The sequence below is a fragment of the Topomyia yanbarensis genome, chromosome 3, assembly GCF_030247195.1.
Source record: "Topomyia yanbarensis strain Yona2022 chromosome 3, ASM3024719v1, whole genome shotgun sequence".
Taxonomy (NCBI): domain Eukaryota; kingdom Metazoa; phylum Arthropoda; class Insecta; order Diptera; family Culicidae; genus Topomyia; species Topomyia yanbarensis.
The window spans coordinates 229,972,564-229,985,960 of record NC_080672.1 but is presented as its reverse complement, the minus strand read 5'-3'; the positions used below and the strand labels follow the sequence as shown (position 1 = coordinate 229,985,960).

At 43.0% G+C, this 13,397-nt stretch overlaps 1 long non-coding RNA gene across 1 annotated transcript; it reads right to left on the bottom strand.

Annotated features, from left to right (window-relative positions):
• Positions 1–4,205: 4,205 nt before the first annotated feature.
• LOC131692639 (uncharacterized) lies at positions 4,206–6,887 on the bottom strand. Its single transcript, XR_009306037.1, has 3 exons — positions 6,393–6,887; positions 6,262–6,330; positions 4,206–6,184 (listed from the first exon to the last, which is right to left on the bottom strand). It is a non-coding gene; the product is annotated as an uncharacterized LOC131692639 (long non-coding RNA).
• Positions 6,888–13,397: the final 6,510 nt, after the last annotated feature.

Below are 13,397 nucleotides of genomic sequence, written 5' to 3'. Positions count from 1 at the left end.
CGATTTAACTAGAACTGAAAAACTTCACCAAGACGACAATCAGTACATTTACCCTACGGGATACATTTTCTGCTATATCGCAAACAGCACATTTTCGCTACATCAATACGTTTATTTCTATTTCTTCACTTTCCTCATTCTGCGATTCCTTTAGACCTAGCTAGGCAGTTTTCCCTTCCCTTCAATCATCCTCTCTCCTATCTAGTGCGACGCAATACTACCCATTGTGCGTCCTCTCGAGGTGTGCTTTGTTCAGTGCTGTGCTAATTGAACGGCAATCTATATGGGCGAGCCACGGATGGCAAAACTGGACGGTAGGGTACGGCCGTCTATGGTGACCCCATGCGCATGGACATCACAAACATAAAAACACTCTACTCACGACCTAGGTTTTACGTGACGATGTTGGGCGGGAGACGGCGATTCCTTCTACTGCTGCTGCTGCTGATGCGACGTGCGATGACTCCTGATCGCGCCTAATGTACGACGATAATCTTCACCGCCGATTCGTGGACTGCTGGCGGGGTAGTGCCGCCAAATCTCCCGGTCGTCACCGGAAAATGTACTGGGTGTGCTGGTACTGCGTTTCGGTAGTCGAATGGTCCTGCCAAGGCGCGGTTTGACGGATGCTGCCTTCTTCCGGCCACGTGTACCACCGGGACCAACCTTGAGACGAACCGCGGGGTCAAGAGTGGTTACCAACGAGGAGATGTGATGCTTTGGACGTTCGACGGCTGCCACGAACCTGTGAAATAGATTGCCGTTGCACGGGAACAAATAAGCACAAGCACATTTTTTTGGTAACCAAAATTACGGGTTTACCTTAAAATCTTCTTCGGTGCGCACACAAGAATCGCCAAGCTAATTTGGGTTTCACTATCAATTGCTATTCTGTTAGGGAAGGGAAACTGATTATTGAACTGGGTGAAACTTTTAAGGCCGAATTTAATTACCACGCTGAACACATCACGGCGCGAACAAATGACGAACCACTCTTGCCTCTTCCACTGATTAGTTCAAAGTGGTTTATTGGGCTTTGGAAATCCTCAGATTAACCGCGGTTTGAAGGTCTTCGTTAGCGGATATGACGTATTTTCCACGAAGTGGACAATAGCGACATTCTCGAATTCGCATTAACAGTCCCGAGTTTCCCCAGCTGCATAACAGCATCTCATTTCTACGGGTGGCTTCAAGTGTGCCAGCCTGTCTCTTGCCAGCCATCAGAGTGAAACAGACTCTTCACCGAAGGATGCAAGGGTTCGTGAACTCTTGATAAGGTCGATAGCCTCTTTCGGTAGCCAAATTACACTCCCATCGGTAGCGACGCTAGGCAAAGCAAACTACAAATTGGCGCGTGCGAAGAACGGTGGTAACTCAAGTGGATTATAGCAAGTCTATTTTAAAGAAGTCTCTCTCGCGCTACCGTAGCAGCTCGATTTTATGAACGCGGTAAACATGAACAACGAAAATTAAATATTAATAATATAAACAGAACTAAGTTAAATTATAACTATATACATTTACATATTTACAATAATGTACTCGTTACATCATTCGCTACTAAATTTACGAAAATTTGATTGGAAAGAATACACCAATCAAATTTTCGTAGGCCACATCAAGTCGCATTCAAAAATCATGTTCAACTTTTGGGGTCATATATGGTCATCACCAACGAAGTTGGCTCATTCTCTATTTACAGCACCTTATCCATCACAGATAAGGCCTGCCACTGACTATCATCGACATTCGTCTCCAGTCTCCAGCAAAAGTTGAACTAATAAAATCTGAAATATAACTTTAGGCCAAATCGACTGTATAGCTATAACGTGTAAAGTGCTTGACAAAAGAAACAAATCTCACAAAAAAAGTTAATTAACGCCCTTTCTCGATGACTGTTGAAACCGTTCGCACTGCGCATTCATACCTCCCATTCAAACCCACATTCAAACAAAGTACAAAAATTTAGCTTCAACTCAAAGGTGTCGACAAACCTTGAGCAAGCTCACAGAAATAATGACCGGAATATTATCTTCTACACCAGGACGTACCGATTCGCGAAGACAATACTCTCGAAATATTTCACCTACGTGAAACACTGGGACTAGTGAGTCCAGTTTGTAACCCTGCCCCAGCATGCAGCGAGATTATAGGGTACAAACTTTCCTCACAAAATAAACCTGTTCCAAACCGCAATTCACCACACAGAGAAGCATCTCTGAAATTAATGTCAATTACGACCTCGAAACGAAAAACTCTCTTAAAAGAATTTTTAAACACCAGAACTTGTCCGATAACAAAATTCTTCAAGAAAAATATTCACACGAAAACAAACTCATTCACGCACCCCTCACATATCAACCGCATCAGAATCCGTCTACGTTACGTATTCCGACACGCGATCATTACCGGTCTACCTAACATACAAGCTCAACAGCATCTTAGAAGAAACGTCAAAAGAGAAAAAGTGTCAAATGTGAAAAAGAATCGTGTGTGCGAGGTTGTTCCGACGGAAAACTCGATCGGAATCGCGAGAAAAAATTGATCCAGGGAAAAAAAGCATCGTGTCCGAGAAGGAAATGGTGGACCGACCACTGCGGAAAAACGGATAGTACAATCAGGTATGCGTTCCAAATCAGGTGTAAAGGTTGTTTTTTTTTCAGGTTAGGACCGACCGTGCCTGGGGGGAGATCGATACTCTGCTAGCGTGGAAGGAACGGATGGGTAAGGAAGGAAGGAACTGGCTGAGGAAATTATGCAATTTGGATGAAGGATAAGGGATGGAAATTTGATGAAGGACGGGACTGGCTAAGGAAAATATACGATTGGAATGATGGAAAATCTAAGGATAAATTGATGACAGGAATACTATGAAGATCATGAAAAAAAGAAGTTGGATGAAAGAGAAACTAAGTTGCGATTGAAAAAAACTACATGGATGTGAACAGGAATGGATATTTCAATGTATGGCAAGAGGAAGGATTTGAGGATATGTGACAGCAGGACAGGATATTTCGGTGTATTGAAGTGGAAATGGATAGGATATGTAAACACCAGGATGTAAAAAGGAAATTGTTGATGTATGGGAACCAGGAAGGAAAGGATGCGGTATAGGATACGATAGAAAATGAACGAGAAAAGGTTTGGCTACTTAAACCCGAATATGTTCCTACGAGGGATAAATCGCGCACTATAGAGAGAAGCTCTTAAGGTATGTGTTTTGAAACAAATCTAATATACATTTCATCTACGTAGGAAGACGAATCATCAACAAAAAAAACAACAACAAAAACAATATATACAACGGGCAAATGTCCCTTCGGATGGAAAGGAGTATGCAGCTTATTTACATTCTGGATGGCAAATATTCCCTCAAGGAAGGAAGGATGCCGAATGGGTTTCGACCATCGTTGGATAATCGCGAGTATTCTAGAGTATAAAACTAACAGTTATTACTAAACAATAATATTAGAAAGTTTACGCTAGGGAAGAAATATATTAATAAACTAATCTACTATATACAAACTATTTACATTCGTCCTTCGAAACGCTTCGCGACTCTTTTGTTATCTGGTCGTTACTTCTACCTTGAAGGCTGATGTGTGGGTTACCCATTCATATTTTTTTTAATAAATCGTGATTGATTAATGGTCTTCGTGGAAGCATATTCGTAGCTGGTAAACAACTTTAGCTAATTAAGGTCAATCTTGGTATCTACAAGAACAGGTCTGTCCTGAGACGTTCCTGTACGAGTTCTTCAAGATTGTCCTAAGATGCTAGTTACCCTTAACGGTGTTTTCTTGCTCATCGTAATCTGTGGTCGCTCCATTCGGAGGTACATAGCTCGGAATTTCCACTTAATGGCTTGGATGAGAAGAGTGCATCTTCTTCAGCCTATTGGCGAAGTAGACCCTAAACCTTTTCCCGGTCAGATCTTCTAGCTCGTAGGTATGGGACCCAAGGACTTTGCGGACTACCGCTGGTTCGTATTTTGGAGCTAGTTTTTTGCAAAATCCCTTCCCCTTATTCGACAGGTCAAACGTTTGCTTGAGCACTTTCTCCCCCACCGTATAAGTTACACATTGTGGGTTGGACCGAAGGTTGTACGTTTTGGCATGTCTTTGGTACGCCGTAGCCAGGTTGGTCTTAACTTCCTTAACTTCCTACCTGATTTGACATGGCTGTACCCCCCTCGGCCCCTTGGATAATGTTGTTAATTTGGTCCTTATACGGGGACAGCGGTGGTCCAAACTGAAAATCTACCATAACCTTCTCAATTCGTCGTGTTAGCTCCCTCCTCTCTTTCTTTTCTTCTTCACTGGAAGCCAAACACCGTTTCACCCGATACCAGTAATGCAGTACTCTAGATTCTAATTTCGGTTCCACCTTTCTCGACAATGCCTTCTCTAAATTCACGATTCTTCCTTCTATATACGGGCCCTCGTCCCTGATATTCAGAGATGACCGATAGTTTCGACTTTCCTGTTGATCTTCCCTGAACAAACTTCTTAGCTGCCTTTGTTTCCCTGGTAAGTCAAGTTTAAATACCTCTTCTGGTTGCCCACGAATCATTAATTCATAGTCAACTTCTTCTTGATTGAGATCTTCCGCGTGTGGGAAAAGTCGATTCATTTTGTAGCATTCACCCCGTTATAGCAAGTAATAAGGTGATGTAGGCGTACGTATAATGTAATTATAAATGCGAAAAAGCTTAGATTATATTAGGATAACCAATAAATAACAAAGAAAATATAATGTAATGATTGGAAAAAATAAATTAACATGCAAATAACAAATATATAATACGGATTAACTAAATAATGGAAATGATATGTACAATTGAGAAAAGTCCCCTTTTCAGAGGAAAAGTTACCACACAAAAAAACTTCTTTCTTCGCCAACCTGTATTGCACAGAAATTTTCGTTTTCTTTGAACATCAATCGAAATTGGTAAGAAAACTAAAAAAAAACCTAGTTTTGTTGGGTGCCAATGTGACTTGGCTGCAACGAAACTAAAAGCCTGGTATTGTTGGGCGCCAATGTAACTGGCCAGCCTAACGAGCTTCCGAGGTAGGTAAGTGGGTGGTTTATGCGCCACTCTCAGTTGAGAGACCACCCACCTGTTATAGAGCTGCCCGGCCTAGTGAGACCCCTCGGGAGAAGGTTCTGGTTTTCCTCTCTTTAGGAAGGAAGCAAGTTAGCTGGAGACACAGTCCGTCCGCGTCGATGATCCGCGTGCTATACGAGCCAAAGATAATCCGAAACGGCTAATGCGAATTTATTCCGAAACGAAGATTACACTCGCGGGTTGTTATCATCACTGGCAAAGTCCAAACCGCCAATTCGATCAACCAGAGTTCGACTAGAGAGTGATTCCGGATGGTATCGGGGCCAACCTCCCCAGTAAAAGAACAAACAACCAAAAAAACTAACACGACACGATTTAACTAGAACTGAAAAACTTCACCAAGACGACAATCAGTACATTTACCCTACGGGATACATTTTCTGCTATATCGCAAACAGCACATTTTCGCTACATCAATACGTTTATTTCTATTTCTTCACTTTCCTCATTCTGCGATTCCTTTAGACCTAGCTAGGCAGTTTTCCCTTCCCTTCAATCATCCTCTCTCCTATCTAGTGCGACGCAATACTACCCATTGTGCGTCCTCTCGAGGTGTGCTTTGTTCAGTGCTGTGCTAATTGAACGGCAATCTATATGGGCGAGCCACGGATGGCAAAACTGGACGGTAGGGTACGGCCGTCTATGGTGACCCCATGCGCATGGACATCACAAACATAAAAACACTCTACTCACGACCTAGGTTTTACGTGACGATGTTGGGCGGGAGACGGCGATTCCTTCTACTGCTGCTGCTGCTGATGCGACGTGCGATGACTCCTGATCGCGCCTAATGTACGACGATAATCTTCACCGCCGATTCGTGGACTGCTGGCGGGGTAGTGCCGCCAAATCTCCCGGTCGTCACCGGAAAATGTACTGGGTGTGCTGGTACTGCGTTTCGGTAGTCGAATGGTCCTGCCAAGGCGCGGTTTGACGGATGCTGCCTTCTTCCGGCCACGTGTACCACCGGGACCAACCTTGAGACGAACCGTGGGGTCAAGAGTGGTTACCAACGAGGAGATGTGATGCTTTGGACGTTCGACGGCTGCCACGAACCTGTGAAATAGATTGCCGTTGCACGGGAACAAATAAGCACAAGCACATTTTTTTGGTAACCAAAATTACGGGTTTACCTTAAAATCTTCTTCGGTGCGCACACAAGAATCGCCAAGCTAATTTGGGTTTCACTATCAATTGCTATTCTGTTAGGGAAGGGAAACTGATTATTGAACTGGGTGAAACTTTTAAGGCCGAATTTAATTACCACGCTGAACACATCACGGCGCGAACAAATGACGAACCACTCTTGCCTCTTCCACTGATTAGTTCAAAGTGGTTTATTGGGCTTTGGAAATCCTCAGATTAACCGCGGTTTGAAGGTCTTCGTTAGCGGATATGACGTATTTTCCACGAAGTGGACAATAGCGACATTCTCGAATTCGCATTAACAGTCCCGAGTTTCCCCAGCTGCATAACAGCATCTCATTTCTACGGGTGGCTTCAAGTGTGCCAGCCTGTCTCTTGCCAGCCATCAGAGTGAAACAGACTCTTCACCGAAGGATGCAAGGGTTCGTGAACTCTTGATAAGGTCGATAGCCTCTTTCGGTAGCCAAATTACACTCCCATCGGTAGCGACGCTAGGCAAAGCAAACTACAAATTGGCGCGTGCGAAGAACGGTGGTAACTCAAGTGGATTATAGCAAGTCTATTTTAAAGAAGTCTCTCTCGCGCTACCGTAGCAGCTCGATTTTATGAACGCGGTAAACATGAACAACGAAAATTAAATATTAATAATATAAACAGAACTAAGTTAAATTATAACTATATACATTTACATATTTACAATAATGTACTCGTTACAGAATAGATCAATCGAATCAGCAGCAGGTACCAATGAAATGTTGGAACTGCCAGGACGAAGGGCATGGTTGGAAGCAGTGCACTAAACCAAGGTTGATTTTTTGCTACGGCTGCGGAAATTTGGGGAGAACAATCCGCAGTTGTGAGCGGTGCTCGAGCACTTCCGGTTCCAGAACCAATCAATCGCATCAGGGAAACGAATAAAGGGGTGGGAGTCAGGGAATTCGAGCACTCCGACTGATAATGAAATTCCCGATTTGATACGACAAAATATGACATACGATCCATTACTGCAAGTGTATCATATAAAAATACGAGTGAGTAGATGCCCACATCTTAGAGTGAAAATATTGGAAACAGAGATAGAGGCCCTTTTAGATTCTGGGGCAGGGATAAGCGTATTGAACTCCCTTGATTTAGTTGAGCTATACGGCTTAAAGATTCAGCCGGCATCGATCCGTGTCTCCACCGCAGACGGCACAAATTACAAGTGTATGGGGTTTTTGAACATACCGTTCACATACAAGGGGTTGACTAGGGTAATACCAACCATTGTGGTTCCGGAAATTTCTAGGAAACTGATACTGGGGGCGGATTTTTGGGAAACCTTTAACATAAAACCCATGATTGATTTGGGAAAGGGACCGGAAGAACTAGAGACCGTTAATTCGAAGAATGAATCGCTACTGTGCTTCACGATTGAACCTTCTGAGATCCCACCAGAGGAAGTAATCAACGAGGAATACGACGAAACTCTGGACATACCGGTATACGAAGGCCCTATCGATTCAACTCCAGATCCGGAAAGCATCGAAACGGAGCACACTCTCACGACGGAGCAACGAAAACAACTGACGGAAGTAATCAAAAGCTTCGAGCTGACGTCCACTGGGAAACTCGGAAGAACACACTTGATAGAACACTTAATAACGCTAAGAGAAGGAGCCGTACCGCGCAACCCACCGATTTACCGATGCTCGCCGTATGTCCAAGATGCGGTGAATCTGGAAGTGCAGCGCTTCAAGGAATTGGATGCCATCGAGGAATGCTACTCCGAGTGGACCAATCCCCTGGTACCCGTGCGTAAGAAAAACGGTAAAGTTAGGGTGTGTTTAGATTCGAGGAAGATCAACAAACTGACGATTAAAGACACTTACCCAATGCGGAATATGCAAGACATATTCCGACGATTGGGAAAGGCAAAATATTTCTCTGTGATCGACCTCAAAGACGCCTACTTTCAGATCCCACTGAAAGAGGAAAGTCGAAATCTCACAGCTTTCCGCACAGCAGAGGAAGTTTTTCGATTCAAGGTGTTACCTTTTGGACTAATTAATGCTCCATTCACTATGTCCCGTCTAATGGCGAAAGCGATAGGATTTGATTTAGAACCTAGAGTCTTCGTCTATCTAGACGACATAGTTATTGCAGCAGAAACGTTCGAGGAACATTTAAAGCTGCTACGAATCGTCGCGGAACGTCTTCGGAAAGCAGGTTTGACCATATCGCTTGATAAGTCCAGATTCTGCCGTAAACAGGTAATGTACCTAGGGTACCTGTTAAGCGAAAACGGCGTGGCAATAGACAGTACTCGAATTCAACCAATTCTTGACTATTCTCGACCCAAGACTCAACAAGATATCCGGAGGCTGATGGGGTTGGCAGGTTTCTACCAACCAGCAGAATGACCGCTCCGATCTCAGACTTGCTGACCAAAGAAAATAAGAGGTTTACCTGGACAAAGGAAGCCGAAGATGGGTTCAACGAGTTGAAATCGGTTCTAACTTCAGCACCAATCCTCGGAAATCCAGATTTTTCTAAAATGTTCACTATTGAGTCAGACGCGTCTGATCGAGCGATAGGCGCCGCTTTGGTTCAAGAACAAGAGGGAGTAAACCGCGTGATAAGCTTCAGCTAAAAGCTTAACCGGGCACAACGTCGCTACTCCGCAGTGGAAAAAGAATGCCTTGGAGTATTGTCGGCCATTCACCATTTCCGACATTATGTAGAAGGAACGAAATTCCGGGTCGTCACTGACGCCAGAAGCTTGCTGTGGCTGTTCAACCTCGGCACAGAGACCGGCAACGCTAAGTTGCTGCGATGGGCATTGCGCATACAAGCGTACGATTTCGACCTAGAATATCGAAAAGGCAAGGCGAATATCCTGGCAGATTGCCTATCTCGATCGATAGCAGTAGACACGATCACTTTGATGCAGGTCGACCCCGACTATGAGGATTTGGTCGAAGAAATACGAGGTGATCCAGCGAAACACAGCGACCGGAAAGTAATCGACGGGAAGGTATTCCAGTATGTAAAGACCGGCAGTCGACAGAGCGATCCACGGTTTGCTTGGAAGTACTACCCCCCGAAGGACAAACGGCAAGAAATTATGCAGAAGGAACACAATAAAGCGCATTTCGGTTTCGACAAGACCTTGGCTTCCGTGAAGGAGCACTTCCATTGGCCGAAAATGAGCGACAACGTCCGTAAATACTGCCGAGAATGCCTACGATGTCAGACGAGTAAGTCGGGGAATGTGAACATCACACCGCCGATGGGGGCACAGAAGCCAGTCGAGTATCCGTGGCAGTTCGTGACATTGGACTACATTGGACCATTACCGCCGTCTGGACGAAATCGAAACACCTGTCTTCTTGTTGCCACCGACGTGTTCAGCAAATTTATCCTGGTTCAACCGTTTCGAGAGGCGAAGGCTAATTCCCTGGTAGATTTCGTCGAAAACATGATCTTCCGACTGTTCGGGACACCGGAGATCGTGTTGACAGACAATGGCTCCCAGTTCGTATCAAAGGCGTTCAAAGACCTGTTGGAATCCTACCACGTTTCGCACTGGTTGACGCCCGCCTACCACCCACAGGTTAATAACACGGAGAGAGTCAACCGAGTTATAACAACTGCTATTCGGGCCACATTGAAAAAGAGCCACAATCACTGGGCGGACGATATACACGATATCGCAGATGCAATACGAAATGCAGTATATAACTCAACTCAATACAACCCGTACTTCGTCGTGTTTGGTAGGAAAAAATTTTCTGACGGACGAGAATACAGCCACGTACGCGATAGTTACCAGGAAAACGAAGAAGGGGGGAAAGCAGTGTCAGAAAGGAGGAAGGCACTGTTCGAGGAAGTTAAGACCAACCTGGCTACGGCGTACCAAAGACATGCCAAAACGTACAACCTTCGGTCCAACCCACAATGTGTAACTTATACGGTGGGGGAGAAAGTGCTCAAGCAAACGTTTGACCTGTCGGATAAAGGGAAGGGATTTTGCAAAAAGCTAGCTCCAAAATACGAACCAGCGGTAGTCCGCAAAATCCTTGGGTCCCACACGTATGAGCTAGAAGATCTTACCGGGAAAAGGCTTGGGGTCTACTTCGCCAATAGGCTGAAGAAGATGCACTCTTCTCATCCAAGCCATTAAGTGGAACAATTCCGAGCTATGTACCTCCGAATGGAGCGACCACAGATTACGATGAGCAAGAAAACACCGTTAAGGGTAACTAGCATCTTAGGACAATCTTGAAGAACTCGTACAGGAACGTCTCAGGACAGACCTGTTCTTGTAGATACCAAGATTGACCTTAATTAGCTAAAGTTGTTTACCAGCTACGAATATGCTTCCACGAAGACCATTAATCAATCACGATTTATTAAAAAAAATATGAATGGGTAACCCACACATCAGCCTTCAAGGTAGAAGTAACGACCAGATAACAAGAGTCGCGAAGCGTTTCGAAGGACGAATGTAAATAGTCTGTATATAGTAGATTAGTTTATTAATATATTTCTTCCCGTAAATTTTCTAATATTAATGTTTAGTAATAACTGTTAGTTTTAATACTCTAAAATACTCGCGATTATCCAACGATGGTCGAAACCCATTCGGCATCCTTCCTTCCTTCAGGGAATATTTGCCATCAAGAATGTAAATAAGCTGCATACTCCTTTCCATCCGAAGGGACATTTGCCCGTTGTATATATTGTTTTTGTTGTTGTTTTTTGTTGATGATTCGTCTTCCTACGTAGATGAAATGTATATTAGATTTGTTTCAAAACACATACCTTAAGAGCTTCTCTCTATAGTGCGCGATTTATCCCTCGTAGGAACATATTCGGGTTTAAGTAGCCAAACCTTTTCTCGTTCATTTTCCATCGTATCCTATACCGCATCCTTTCCTTCCTGGTTCCCATACATCAACAATTTCCTTTTTACATCCTGGTATTTAAATATCCTATCCATTTCCACTTCAATACACCGAAATATCCTGTCCTGCTGTCACATATCCTCAAATCCTTCCTCTTGCCATATATTGAAATATCCATTCCTGTTCACATCCATGTATTTTTTTTCCATCGCAACTTAGTTTCTCTTGCATCCAGCTTTTTTTCACAATCTTCATAGCATTCCTTTCATCAATTTGTCCTTAGATTTTCAATCATTCCAATCGTAAATTTTTCTTAGCCAGTCCCGTCCTTCATCAAATTTCCATCCCTTATGCTTTATCCAAACTGCATAATTTCCTCAGCGAGTTCCTTCCTTCCTTACCCATCCGTTCCTTTCACGCTAGCAGAGTATCGATCTCCCCCCAGGCACGGTCGGTCCTAACCTGAAAAAAAAGAAACAGCCTTTACACCCGATTTGGAACGCATACCTGTTTGTACTTTCCGTTTTTGTTTCTCCAACGCTCGCTCCACGATTGCTTCACGGTAAGCTGCCGTAGTTTCCGGATTCCACCCGTTTTTTTCGCGATTCCGATCGAGTTTACCGTCGGAACAACCTCACACACACGATTCTTTTTCACATTTGACACTTTTTCTCTTTTGACGTTTCTTCTAAGATGCTGTTGAGCTTGTATGTTAGGTAGACCGGTAATGATCGCGTGTCAAAATACGTAACGTAGATGGATTCTGATGCGGTTGATATGTGAGGGGTGCGTGAATGAGTTTGTTTTCGTGTGAATATTTTTCTTGAAGAATTTTGTTATCGGACAAGTTCTGGTGTTTAAGAATTCTTTAAGATAGTTTTTCGTTTCGAGGTCGTAATAGACCTTTCTCGTCCGACCTAACCCCCTTTTTTCTTATTTTTATTCAAAAGACTACACATTTTTAAGAATATTGCCGTTGAAATGAGACTATTTGGAGCTATCGTGATTTTTTAATGATTTTTTTAAATTTGAAAAATGCAAGAATGTTGAGTATTTTTTTCACCTTTGCAAGAATGGTGGGACTCAAAATGTGTGTTTGGGCAACACTGTTTTGTATATTTTTGCTTGAGTTCCTGGCAACGCGGCAAATGAAGTGGTGAGTCGCGGTACAAAGTTCATTGATTATGTAAACAAACTAAAGTGAACCTCTCGGTGGAGAACATTGCATGATAATGTTTAACCTCACTTTTTTGACAGTTCAGAGAGATTGTTTACATAGTCTTGGAATTTTTGTTGATTCGATCATAGTATGAGAAACTTGGTTTGGTTCGCTGCCAAATGTTAACACTTTCCAAACAAGGTCGCTCAGCTGTAATTTTGATTTTTGGTTCATTGAAGAAGTAAGGAATTTCTAGCCAAACATTTGAAAAAGGCCTACTGCCAAATGCAAACAAATCGAATTTTCATGTTCTCTATTAAAATCCTGGGACAAAACCTGTGGATAGATGTTTTCTTTTTCATTTTTTCTGTTCATTTGATCTCTTGTCTTGCATAGCCACTCTTTCTTCCTCACATATTTTAAATGGACTGGCTACATTTGACAGTTCCCCCTCACTGCATTTGACGGTTCCCTTTGGCTGCATTTGACAGCTCTGCAATTGGCTGCAATTGACATTAGGTTTTTTCGTATCCACACGTCACGTCCCAGTTAAAAACTATCTATCTGACCATGTGCATATACATAACGCAACAATGGATTATGAAGAATTTTGATAATGATTTTATAACAAATTATAAAAGGGCCCGGCTGATATAAAAGTCCTAACTAGCAATACACATATTATAAAATGATTATAAATGATTATTGTAACTGATTCCAAAAGGATTATAAAGGTAGTGAAATATTTACACAATGAATTAAGGGGAGTGTCTGATGTAAACAATTTGCGCAATCAAACTAAATAAAACAGTATTAAATTTTTAAATAGAATTATAATGAATTCGACCAAAACTTCTTTTACCTTTTTCTCATGGTATACGTTTGGCAGTGACCCTTTTCAAATGTTTGGGTAGAATTTAGATTATTTTATCGTTGTTGCGATCAATTTCATTTGGTTTGTTTTGTTCACAATGTTAGTCGCAGAGCAATTTGGTGATCTATGGCAATTGATGACCTTTACACCCCATACTAGGTCCGCTCCTGTTGCAGTTGTTTCGCCCCGTCCGGCACCGAG